Source organism: Staurois parvus, unplaced genomic scaffold, assembly GCF_062004578.1.
Source record: "Staurois parvus isolate SC_StPar_1 unplaced genomic scaffold, SC_StPar_1.0 ptg000261l, whole genome shotgun sequence".
Lineage (NCBI taxonomy): Eukaryota > Metazoa > Chordata > Amphibia > Anura > Ranidae > Staurois > Staurois parvus.
The window spans coordinates 1,169,315-1,183,037 of NW_028318057.1; the positions used below are offsets into that span (position 1 = coordinate 1,169,315).

The 13,723-nt window shown below is 43.2% G+C and overlaps 1 pseudogene; it reads right to left on the reverse strand.

The window, feature by feature from the left end:
• Positions 1 to 952: 952 nt before the first annotated feature.
• Positions 953 to 1,068, reverse strand: LOC149459400 (U2 spliceosomal RNA; annotated as a pseudogene).
• Between the last annotated feature and the right edge of the window lie 12,655 nt (positions 1,069 to 13,723).

A 13,723-nucleotide genomic window follows, 5' to 3' on the forward strand; every position in this document is an offset into this window, starting at 1 on the left:
GCTGGTGAGTTTTGAGGATAAAAACATGGTGGAGTGTTGGATGTTTTAAGCAGACCTAGGGAAAATCAGGAAACTATCTCTAGTGTCCTAAATCAGTCCCTGTCAATTCCCCTTTGTTTTTTTTTAAGTCCGCAAACGTGCAACTATAACGAAAAAACCCGTAAGTGTTCACAAAAAAAGTGCAAGTGCAAAACACCACACGAAAAAGTGCACTTAGGGGTGTGCTGTGTCCTACCCCTAAAGGGGCTTGGACCGCTTACCCTGATCCCCCGGGGCACAAAGCTCCTGACGGGGACAAGGTTCCCAATTGGTCCTCCTGGCCAAAAGGCCTGGTGGACCACCGTTCCCTATGCCCAGCCGAAGCCGGACATCCAGTACTAGGCAAGGGGACTCTCCCGAAGAAGAGTCCCCTAGGGATCAGGGGAGGAAGGAACCGTAGGGCCACACATCCTCCCCCTAGACTTCAGGGTAGGCCCGAGGACCCACACCCTCCATCCGTGAAAAACACACACATAAGAGCAAAAAAGTGACAAACGTGGGAGTGCATAATAAATAAAGATAAAGAAAAAATAAAAAAGTGGTTCCGTGCCGAATTGTGCACAGACCAGGCCCTGAGGCCTGTAGCAAAAATTGCCCTGGTCCTAGCCAAAAGGCCTGGTCCTGTGCAAAAAGAGGTGAAAAACAGTGGCCATGTGTCATCTTCACACCGTGGGGTCCCACACCCAAGTGCTACTAGTGACACCCCTGAGAGCGTCTTCCCCAGGGGGCACTGAGTTTGCGGACTTTTTGCGTCCCCAGCCCCTGGCCAGACCAAGGTAGATCCGTCCAAATCAGGAGGTACTGGGTCTTTCCAGCTTTCCCAGAGGAATTACTCCCAAGGTCCCAGAACGTATCGTGGCGCCCCCTGGTTTCTGTCCCTCCGGTCCAGCCTTCCGGACCCCCATCATACCAGTGAGGGTACTATACAACAACCATCCCCGCAAAGCTAGAATGGTCGGGAGCACCCCCACTGGACACTGATAAGAACAGATACTACACTTGATCTTAGCCAAAAGGCCGAGAAGCGTCAATTCCCCTTTGTTGCCTAACTCTACTCTGACCTTCATTTAACTAACAATACCAAAGGGCCATGTCACACTGGTAATTCTGCAACTGGCAACACATTGTCAAAGCTATGGTTCCCAAAATGCTATTACCTTTCTTAACCACTTGCCAACTGTGCAATAGCTGAATAAAGGCTACAGCGCGGTTGTCCAGTTCTGGGAGGGCGTCTTATGACGTCCTCCCAGAACGCGCCTTCCAGCTCGCCCCCTGGGCGCGCACCCAGCAATCTCTGTGATCACATGATGTGGTAAAAGGCCAATCACAGCAGCCTTTTACCACGTGATCAGCTGTGTCCAATGGTACAGCAGATCACCGATAAATGCAGTTGCCGGTTATCGGCTGCACTTTCCTCACGCTGTCACACCGTGAGGAAAGTACTGCCGATAACCGGCAATTGTCATAGGATGGATTGGCACCGATCATCAGGGTAATGATGATCGGTGCCCTGATGATCAGTGCCCAGCAGTGCCACCCACCCGTGCTGCCCACCTGTGCCCAGCAGTGCCACCCACCTGTGCCCATCAGTGCCACCCACCTGTGCCCATCAGTGCCTAGTAGTGCCACCCACCTGTGTCCAGCAGTGCAACCCAAAAGTGCTCAGCAGAGCCCCTATCAGTGCCACCCATCAGTGCTGCCCAGCAGTGCCACCCATCAGTGCCGCCAGTCAGTGCCATCAGTCAGTGCCACCCATCAGTGCTGCTTATCAGTGCCCATCATTGTTACATATCAGTGCCGCCTCATCAGTGCCAGCTCATCAGTGCCACCTATCAGTGCTGGCTATCAGTGCCCACCAGTGCTGCATATCCGTTCCACCTCATCAGTGCCGCCTATCAGTGCCCATCAGTGCTGCCTATCAGTGCAGCCTCATCAACGCACATCAGTGAAGGAGAAAAATTACCTGTTTGCAAAATTTTATAATAAAAACTTGGCTTGGCAGGAAGGTGGTTAAGCTGCTCCCTCACTTGCCAAAATGCTGCAAATCTTGACTGCTAGCAAGTGAGCAAAAACGGATTGAAACTTGATTTGTGCAACAGGCAAACAATGCGATAGAAGGAGGTGAGCTGACACATAACAGTTCTTATGCTCACCAATGACCAAGGGTGGACTGACAACTCTTGGGGTCCCTGGGCAATAGGGGATCATGGGGCCCCTGTGTTCTTGCCCAAACTCAAAAAAGCCTATGAAAAAGGTACCAGGGGCATCTCATGGGGCCCTCTACTGACCCTCGGACAGTGCCTGAGTTTCCAAATGGTCAGTCCGCCCCTGCCAATGACAGAATTGCTAGTGTGAAATTGCTTGCTATGTAATCAGATGCCTTCACGCATTACTCCTGTGCAGGCTGAAGCTTCAATGAATGCATAGTAATATGAATAGAAGGTGACAAGGTCACCCCTTTTATCTTGTGTTTAGGGCAAGGGTTTTATGATCAATTTTCTTTGCTATGCCCCTTGCCCAGTGTAGTGGAATTGACAAAATTGCTAGTGTGGCATGGTCCAAACGTACCTATAACTCTGGATCTACAAATAAATTTTGACTGCAAGTAACCTGTGTTTATTTGTTTTTGAATCATTAGCTTAGTTTAAATTGCCTGCTTATAAACGGGGTTATGTTAAGCAAACTGTCTGTTAAGATAGCCCCTTGATGTGGCAACTTAATGAGCATAAAACAGTATTTTATAATCACAATTTACACAGTACTCTGGAAAAGGAGGCTGTGCTATTGAACAGCTGAACAAAATGCTAGATATAAAGCCAAAATATGGCAGGATATCAAGGTCAATGCTACAAATTAAATACTTGATTAAACTGTTTCAATATCAAGGACTCTAGTGACTGGCATATTCCAGTAGATAAATATTTGTTTATGACAGGTTTCTAGCACTAAACAGATATTCCATTGGCAAAGTTACATAAAGTATAAATAAAGTAAAAAACTTGAAAATAACACAGTGGCACATGTAATGATGTAACTAAGTTTACTTTGTAGGATGGCTCCTACTATTGCTGAAAGAACACATCTATGTTTACTGCTTTTCTATACCAGGAAAGTTATTACCATGTGTTAGAAGAAACCTGCACCCCCCTTTATATTATTTTGAAAGCAACTGGTGAATTCAAATTTACTGCTATAATAAGACATATACAAACAACAGAGGAAGAACAGCAGAGCAGATGATAGGGGTCAGCTGGGTGAACAGCAGGGGGTTATCAAAGCACAAGACAGGGTTCAGAAGGACAGAGGACAGGGGATCAGCAGGACAGTGTACAGGGGTTAGTAGGGTGGAGGACCCCCTCCTAGCAAATAGCCCTATCCATTCCTCTTCCTAGCACAACCATGACCCCCCTCAAATCCCAAATTACCCTTACCAGCAGAAATGGCCCCCAATCCCCCCTCTTCTGCAAACCTCTCATCCCAAGCAAAAAATAATTGTTAGCCCCCCCCCCCCCATTGTCTTCTCAGTACAAGTTCCCCCTCACCTGTAAGTTCCACCCCCCACTTCCCAAAACTTACAGGTGGGAAATCATTACAGCGCCACTTCTGTTATGACAGCGCTCCTCCATACTGCAGATGACACAGGATTAATAGATTGCCCAGTAAAGTACAGTTTGATTATCCCCCCCCTTGTCCTTCAAGTGCTCCTCATCTCCAGGTAGCAGAAAATGTGGATAGGGGGTAGTCAATAAATTGTGAACAGTCTGATGTATGAGTGATCCTGTGTGATCTGCTGTTTGGGAAAGTGCTGTTATGACAGGGGGAGAGTACAGCACCTCTTCCCGGCCCTCTCCTCTCTGCTGCTGTCATTTCTGTCTCAAATTTTTTATTTATTTCACTGTACCAGGCTGCCACCACCTGCCTCGTCCTAGTCCTGAGTGTGGGAATGTGGGAAGGAGCACAGCAGATAGGCACAATGTCCATGAGGGGGCCGATCTGGAGATGAACAACTTAAATCTGGGGCCCACCCCAGCACCATCCTAGATCCAGCCATGCTGGGCCAGATGGTGCAAGCACTCTTCAACAGTAACTGACCTGCTCTAATTCTTCAGATTAGTCCCTGTAATGATCAAGAGCATGGCAATCCCTCCAGTTCTTTTCCAATCCAGTAGGAGCCTGAAGAGTCTATAAAATTCCTAGGCATACTAACCAAAGGTGCTACTATAAATCTTGCAATTTTCGAAGAACAGTATGCAAGCTGGTAAGCCTTAAAGTGCTGTGAAAAGTGTTGACCCTATATAAATACTGTATAATAAGAAAAATATTTATCAAAAATCACACACACTCTGGAGTAGTATCCTACATAGCCCCAGTTATTTGCTGACGAACTCTGCAAACTGACTCACCAGGTCTGGGCACTCTCAGTCAGGTCTTTTCAGTTGCACCCAGCTGCTGTTGTGGTTACTACTGTTGCAAAAGCGTCTGAAACTGCACCAAGAATTCTTTTATTGGACAATATCAGCAGTAACTGCCTAGACTTTTCAAATTTCAAAAACTCTTGCTAACTTGCATTAACGGCTTTGCCCCTGGTCCTCGGGGCAACTAAAAGTACTGTCTCTACACCAAGGGGAAACATTGTCCTGGACCTTCAGTTTACCATCCTCAGACCCTGCCCTGGCTTCTGTGGACATATGCTTTAACACTTTAGGTCTCCTTTATGATAATCCTGATCACATGCACATGGCTGAACAAATCTCCGTGCTTTATACCAGGGCAAGCAGGCCATAAAATAGTATTCCTTGTGATTTTTAAGCATTTTTTCAGGTGTTTTACATGTATCGAGCTTCAGGCATTTGTTTCCTGGATGGGACAAGGGGCAGAAAGCAGTTCGTCAAGCACAAAAACACACTTACCATGCATTTTCAGGTTCTCTAATTAAAGCCTATGATGATGAAAGCATCTGAATTTTGTGTGTAGAGCAATTGAGCATTCAAATGTGAACAGGTACCAGTAGAAATAATACCAGGTAGAGATAATGTAATTCTGCGTGTTGAGCGTAGTCAGGCATAGGTAAATGAGCTTAAAAATACTCAAATCTGAATTGGGGCTTCGAGTGAGGCTCTCCAAAGCTAACAAGGGTGCTCAGGTTAGTCATCCCATACCTGAAATTTTGGAAAATTGGAGGCTTTGTGAGCACTGCTTGAGAAGACTGGCCACTACATCCATTTCTCTTCTTTTGTTCTTCTCCTCACCCATACTTGAGGTTCTAGTCACTACATTTTACTGGAAGAGCCTAGATTGGTGCCACATGTCTTTCCATCCAAAAGAAGGAGCCTCAACCTCTGTCTCTATTGTACCAGGGGACATTGTCCAAACAAGCTGGGAAAGGCATAGTGGAGCAGGGAGCAATTCCTTAGGAGTCTCCATGAGGAGCATAACAAGTTATTTGTCCCTGCATGTATTGCTTATCAAACTATTAAGCATAATATCTCTGCATTTGTGGACAAAGCCAAAGCTCTAGCCTCTCCCTTGGCTACTATTGACAGCTGTCCATTTGACCAAAGTGCAGTCTATCTGTAGACTCCCATGCTAGTACTTACCAAAGGAACCAATCATCAGAATTAGCAGGAACAAATCCAGTACGTCACAATCCCCGCCAGCCTACTCTCTGATCATGGGTTTTCTCCCTGACTACTACTAGGAATAATCCAATGCCTTCAGTGCCTGATTGTCAGGAACCATAAACCAGGTGGAGACAGAAAATACAGTTAAAATCAAACCTTTAATGAAAAGTAAAAATAACAGTTCAGGAATGTAGCCAAAAACAGAAGCCAGGGTTTGGATACCAGAGTGGGTAATCAGACGAGCCAGGTCAGAACACCAGAAGTCAGCCTAGTCAGGAGTAAAAATCAAGAACGGGAATCAGAAGAGAAGTTGGCCAGATCGAGTTGTACACAGGAACACAGGCAGAAACACACTGAAGATCATAGACCATGCAAGTGCAAGGAAGCAATGAGCTAAGCTGCTAAAACAGCAAAAAGGGCTGGCTGTAGGCTGGATTAATGAGGCAGGTAATGGTACCTATAGTGTAGACACTTCCAGACAGCAGGAATAATACTCTGCAGTGACTTTGAGGTATAGCCAAGACTCCTTATAAAACGATCATCCTCCAAATGTATAGTAACATCACTCAAAAATAAAGAAAAGGCATGATGGTGCAGCAAGTAAGAACCATTAAAACTTTTATTACAATTGCATCCTACTCACAAAATAAAGTGTCCACCTGACACTGGTACAACAAGCGATCAGATATACGGAATGAACGAGCCCCGTTCACTGCGGACGCCTCGCCGACAGCTCCAGGGAACGTCCTGACGTCATCCAATAGGCTCCGCCCTACGCGTTTCGTCACTCTGACGTCCTCACGGAGCGGCATGGATCAAGACGTCAGTATAACCCATATATACCGCTCGCACTCTGCATGATAGTGCTTAACAACCAATAGCGGCAATAATAACACCACACCACTTGCACTTTGCATAGCGGCGCTTCCTAACCAATGACAGTGGCGGTGTATTAACCCACCGCCACTCATTTGGTAAGGTTACATGATATATCTGTATCAATCAAAGTATATACCTTTTGCTTTTATAATTATATCCAATATATAACATAATGAATAAATTATAATTCACATAAAACATTTGTTAAGAAACATATTAAAAGCATAACAAAAATTAAAATTTTATACTCAAAATTAAATTATAAAGTAAATTAAAAGATCCCAAATGTCAAGTTCTATAAAGAAAACTCCATATTCCCCAACATCTATATTTCTTTGTCAACCAGTGTATTTCTTTACAATTCTCAATTCCATAGTCACCATAATCCATAAAAAGGGGGACTCTAACCCACCTCATACTTAAAGGAGATATATATATACGTGTAAACACCTCAAATTTCTATATTAGTATGTTGGTATATAGTATCACAATTACAAGTAATAAATTTACACCCAATACTGAAGTCCCCTTAAAGGAAACCTCCCTATAAATCACTTCAAAGGGAGAACCTTTTTCTCATCCTTACTTATATAAGAGCAAAGGCGCTTGTGCTGATTTATAATCTAATCAGCATTGAGCTCTGGTGAGTTTATTCCATTCATTTGGTGGTGGATAAAGCACGGTGGATTTATATGTTTAAAGAAGAAAATTTTCTGTTTGGGGTGTTGGACATTTTTTCTATACACTTATATACACGAATTTTATGGATTATTTTCACTGGAGACTTTTTTGCATTTAAAATACTGGGATTTTTATACACGTATTTGTGATATTAATTTTGATATATTTTAGCGCATTCCAATTGCTGTTTTTTTATATTTCACCAATATTTTGGGTTGAAGGTTTGCTGCTGGGGAGGATTGATATTGTTGATTGGCGCTTTCTTTATATATTTTAATGGTACCTAGGTGAGTCACTGTGGAGACAACAAGTGGCTGGTAATTAACTGACAGCTGAGCAGCTTCTGAAGACAGAAAGAAAAGAGCTGCTCATTAAGTAGCAAGAGTTCAGTCCTGACAGATCTGCTTCTGAGTTTCCACCACATCACCCTTATGACTGCTTGATTAATTGGCTCCCTGGTACCAAAGGATGAGTTTATCCCCTCTGGGGACATGAAAACCAGGCCACAAAGGACTACTTTGAGGAAAACCTACAAAAGTTAATTCACCCTTCAACTTTTCTGGCTGGTGAAGTTTCTTTTTTGAGGAGAAAAAGTATGGCACCCTCGGGCTATGTATCCACTATCTGAGCCTAAATCTTATTACCATTGCCAACCAATACCCACTTCCTTTTTTTTAACCAAGATATTTAGCATCAGCTAGGGAGTGTGGATTTTCTCCAAACTCAAGTGGCCTAAAGCTTAGTCTGGATCTGTGAGGGGATCCATAGGTATTCCCAAACAATACCACTTCCTTTGATCAGCAAGATATTAAGCCGCATCTATGGAGCCTGGATTTTCTCCACGCTCGAACTCAAGGGGCCTACAGCTTAGTCCCGAGCCCTAAGGGGGATGAGTGGAAGACATCCTTTAACACCAGAAATTAGCATTACAAGTACTTTATAATGCCCTTTGGTTTAAAAATGCCCCTGCTGTTTTCCAGGAATTTGTTAATGATGTTTTCCAAGACTACTTGAGCAAATTCCTAGTCATCTACTTGGATGACATTCTGATTTTTTTCCCCATTCCTTGGCAGACCATTAAAATAATGTTGAAGCAGTCTTGGCCGGGCTTCAAAAAACAAACGTTCTTTACACCAAATGGGAGAAGTACATTTTTCATGCCATGTGGTCCTGTTTTTGGGGTACATTGTCTATGATACTGGCTTAGCCATGGAAACTGCCAAGCTCCATACCATTTTGCAGTGGTCATCACCTCAGGATCTTCGTTCCATTCAAAGTTTTCAAACATTTGCCATTTTTTTACAGAAGTTTATCCAAAGTTCTCTGTTCTGATAGGGCCCATCATCAACCTTACCAGGAAGGTACTAATCCTAAGTTGTGGCCACAAGAAGATATCCATACTTTTGAAACCTCAAAGAAGGCTTTCACTGCAGCTCCTCTTTTGAGACATCTGGACCATGCCAGAGCTGTTTTGTTGCATCTTCTAATGTTAACTGTAAATTCTCCTCCTCTGATCACAACTATGACATTGGTCACCGACAGCTACTGGCCATGAAATGTACCCTGGAAGAATGATGTCAATCACTTAGGGGAACCGATGTCTGTTTATCTTTTAGATGGATCACAAGAACCTCGAGTACATTTAAATTGGCCAAGTGTCTGAATTCCTATTCTTCTCCTAGTTCAATTTCATCACCCAGTGTCAGGGCTCCGGGTATGGCCAGAGGTATGTGAACTGACGCAGGGAAACGCAGGCTTCAGATATGTTATAAACAATAAGACAATTTATTAAAGACTAACAATACAAACATAAACGCAGTGCACCAAACCCCAAGCTAACACAAATACATACAACAAAGTGAAACAAACCCAAACCTAAACTGATACAGATACACAGGTACATACACATATAGAGCACAACGTAATCAGGCAGGCCGGGTCGATAACTATCGGGCAGGTAGGTACAGGAGGAGCAGGCGGAAAGAATGGTCAGGGTCACAAGCCAGGGATCAAAACAGGAGAAGTAGCAGAGGTCAGGATCAGGCCGGGTCGGCAACAAGTCAGGCAGAGGCAGAGGCAGAAACAGGAACAGGAACGCAGGTTACAAGGTACAGGGGCCCATGGAAAAACACACACCAAGGCACAGACTGCAGGTCTGGCCATCCCTTAAATACACCTGCATAATCAGCTTCAGGTGTTTGGCTGGCTGCAGGGTTGAGTCTCTGATTGCTGAGAGCACCCGCTGGCCAGCCCTGGTACTGCAGCCCACAAGGCAGGTGAGTCCCTCCATTACTGGCAAGTCCATTCCTGACACCCAGTATCTAAGTTCTAAGAACATTAAAGCAGATGCTCTTACTAAAATGTTTTAACCCACTGTGATGAGCATCCCATTCTTCCCAAGTCATTGCCACTGTGTCTCTGTACGTCACTTTGCTCCAGGTGGCTCAGAATTCTGCTCCTAGCAATGCTCCTGCCAACCAGTCGTTTGTTCCCCCTTAACTCCAATTCAAGGTGCTTTACCATTCACATCATATTAAGCTGTCTGTCCATCCTGGAACTCATAAGGCCACTGCTCTCCATTCTCACCAATTCTGTCTGGTGGCTGTCAATCAGGAAAATAGCTGTGACATTTATTAATGCCTGCAAGCCTGTGCCTGGTCAAGGTCTGCCAGGACTAAGCCTTCTGGCGCACATTTAACACTACCTGTCCTTGAACGTTTGTGCTCATATCTATCAATCAATGGATTTTATCATTTAATTACCTCCCTCCAAAGGCAAGATTGTGATCTGGGTGACGGTGGACGGTTTAGCAAGATGGTCCATGTGTGGCCCAAGTTGCCAAAAAACTGTCCATCCTTTTTATACAATAAGTTTTCAAGTTTCAAGGCAGAGTAAATAATGTTTCAGACCAAGGATCCCAGTTCATCTCTTGTTTTTGGAAGGCATTCTGTTCCCAGCTGGGATTGACTCATTTGTCTCTTCCACATATCACCTGCAATCTAATGAATAAGCAGAGTGCACTAATCTGCTGTTTTATTTCTGGCAAGCCATCCAAAAATAGCTCTTTCCTTCTGTGGGCATATTTTCCTTTTAACAATTGGACGCACTCATCCCCTGGGTTTTCACCTTTCTTTTGTGTTTATGGCCTCCATCCTGGGTCCTGCTTCCTTTTCTTCTCACAGTTCTAACTTTCCAGAGGTCAATAAGCTTGTGGACCTATTTTCTGCCAATGTTACTAAACCTAGGACCCTGCATTCACTATAGCTGTCTCCCACAATACACAGAATATGGAAATGCAATTATTTTAGTAAATATAAACTGCTAAATACTTTTTCTCATCAGCAGTTAGAGCAGTCTTGGGACTTCTATCAGTGTCCAGCAGAGCACTGGTTAAATCTTCATTCTCCCGATTGTTCTATGACGCTGCATAACACCTGACCCTCTGTCTGGACAGCACTGATTTGCCCTGTGCTGATCACATGCACTCTCCCAAGAAAAAACAACTCTCTAGCAATACACACTAAACTGAGCATGTGCAGCTTCCCCCAAGGCTCTGTTCTATCAGCAGATAGATTGGGGACAGTAGAAGAAGGGCAGGATAACAGAAGACAGGCTCAAACATCCTTTTTACACAATGCAGAGGATTAACCCCTTAGGTTCCACAGTGATTATAACAAACATGCTTAACTGCATATACAGACTGATTTTACTGTTGTGGGATGAGTAACACTTTAACAATTTTGTTCATGCTTCGATGTCCCAGAGGTTTTCTGCTGATAACCAGCATTCGGCTACTCCCACCTTCTAGGTTGGTGATTTGGAGTGGCTGTCCACTCTCCATATTTCTCTCAAGGTCTAATTTATTTTTTTAATTATGAGCCTTATAAAAATAATCAAACAGATCAACTGTGTTTGTTTCTGGCTAAAACTTCCTCCCTCCATGAGGATACCCAACTCTTTCCATGTTTCCCTGCTGAAGCCAGTCAACCTGGATACCACAATTCTAAACCACTGGTTATTGTCTATGGTCAGAAGGTGTTTAAGATAGAGGCCATCTTAGACTCCAGGAAGATTCAGAACTTGTTTAGTACTTCATCCACTGGAACAGTTTTGGTCCAGAAGAACACTGTTGGTTGATAGCTTCCTCAGTTCAAGCCAATCTCCTGGTAATGAGTTTCCACTGGCTTTATCTAGAAAAGCTTTATCCTTTGGACTTGGAGGTCTCCTGTTACTGTTTGCCACTAGCCCTGACCCTTACTTGGATAACGGACTTTCCTTCTGCATGATTCTAGCCAGTCCTGACCACTGCCAGTCACAAGTCTGGTCACTCTTACATAGGTACCTGTCGTAAACATTTTCCATATCATGAAGCCATGTGGATACCTACTGTATGGTGCTTTCTTCTCCGCATAATGGTCCATGCTCCCTACCAACCTTTTTGATTGCTCATTTTTGTGATCCATCTGTATAGGATGTTCTAAAAACGTTCCTGGAGACATATTTCCTTGTGCTTGCTATGTACAGCAAGAACACCTCTAGGTAGTTGTGTAGAAGTAGTTTTCAAAGACCCAGACACCACCTGTGAGGAATCACCTTGGGGGGATTAACTAAAATTGGAGCAATCAGAATCTGGTGTAGCTGTACATGGTATGTAATAAGCTTCTAACTTCAGCTTGTTCTATTAAGTTTTGACAAAAAAAAACTGGAAGCTGATTAGTTTCTATGCAGGCTGCACCAGATTTTGCGTTTTCCAATTTTAGTAAATTAACCCCCGTTGTGTCAGTGTGTCATCATGAGTAGTCACGTTTTGCTTCTATGTCAGCCTGCCAGACATTGTATGTATGTGTAAAACATGTATATCGAATGTTTTCATATACACTTGTATATATTATATGTATGTACAGTTGTGTTCAAAATAATAGCAGTGTGTTGAAAAAAGTGAATAAAGCTCAAAATCCTTCTAATAGCTTTTATTTCCATACACACAAATGCATTGGGAACACTACACATTCTATTCCAAATCAAAACATGAAGAAAAATATATCAAATTTGTGTTGTTCCTCAAAAAAAAATTGAAGAAAAGTGAATATTAGACTGTTCAAAAAAATAGCAGTGTTTGTATTCTTCTTTACAAACTCAAACATTCACTATATAAACTGAAAAATCTTTGAAGATTTTGCTTTCCTTTGAATCACTTAATTAATATTTATTTGCATAAGCACTGTTTCTGAGAATTGCTGTGCATCTGTGTTGCATGGAGTCAACCAACTTCTGGCACCTGTGAACAGGTATTCCAGCCCAGGATGATTGGACTCATTCCACAGTTCTTCTCTATTTCTTAGTTTTGCATCAGAAACTGCATTTTTGATGCCACCCCACAAGTTTTCTATTGGATTAAGATCCGGGGATTGGGCTGGCCACTCCATAACGTCAATCTTGTTGGTCTGGAACCAAGATGTTGCACGTTTACTGGTGTGTTTGGGGTCGTTGTCTTGTTGGAACACCCATTTCAAGGGCATTTCCTCTTCAGCATAAGGCAGCATGACCTCTTCAAGTATTCTGATGTATTCAAACTGATCCATTATCCCTGGTATGTGATAAATAGGCCCAACACCGTAGAATGAGAAACATCCCCATATCATGATGCTTGCGCAACCATGCTTCACTGTCTTCACAGCGTACTGTGGCTTGAATTCAGTGTTTGGGGGTCGTCTGACAAACTGTTTCCGGCTACTAGACCCAAAAAGAACTATGTTACTTTCATCAGTCCATAAAATTGTTGCTCCATTTCTCTTTAGGCCAGTCAATGTGCTTTTTGGCAAATTGTAACCTCTTCAGCACACGTCTTTTTTTCAACAGTGGGACTTTGTGGGGGCTTCTTGCAGATAGCTTGGCTTCACATAGGCATCTTCTAATTGTAACAGTACTCACAGGTAACTTTAGACCTTCTTTTATCTTCCTGGAGCTGATTGTTGGCTGAGTGCTTGCCATTTTGGCTATTCTTCTATCCATTCGAATGGTAGTTTTTCGCTTTCTTCCACGTCTTTCAGGTTTTGGTTGCCATTTTAAAGCATTTGCGATCATTTTAGCTGAGCAGCCTATCATTTTCTGCACTTCTTTATATGTTTTCCCCTCTCCAATCAACTTTTTAATCAAGGTACGCTGTTCTTCTGAACAATGTCTGGATTGACCCATTTTCCTCAGAATTTCAGAGAGAAATGCACTGTAACCAGCATGTACAACATTTGCTGCCTTCCTTCCTTAAATAAGGACAATAATTGCCACCTGTTTTTCAAAGAATGAATGACCTCACTAATAGAACTCCACACTGCTATTATTTTGAACAAGCCCCTTTCAATTAGTGATTCAATTACACAGAATCAGCAGCATGCATGTCATGACTGTTGGGTCTGTTGAATTTCTATTACTCTACTACACCTGCTAGTAAATTATTTGCCATTTAGAAATATCATTTCTACCAAAAACAGTGATTGATCAGGTTA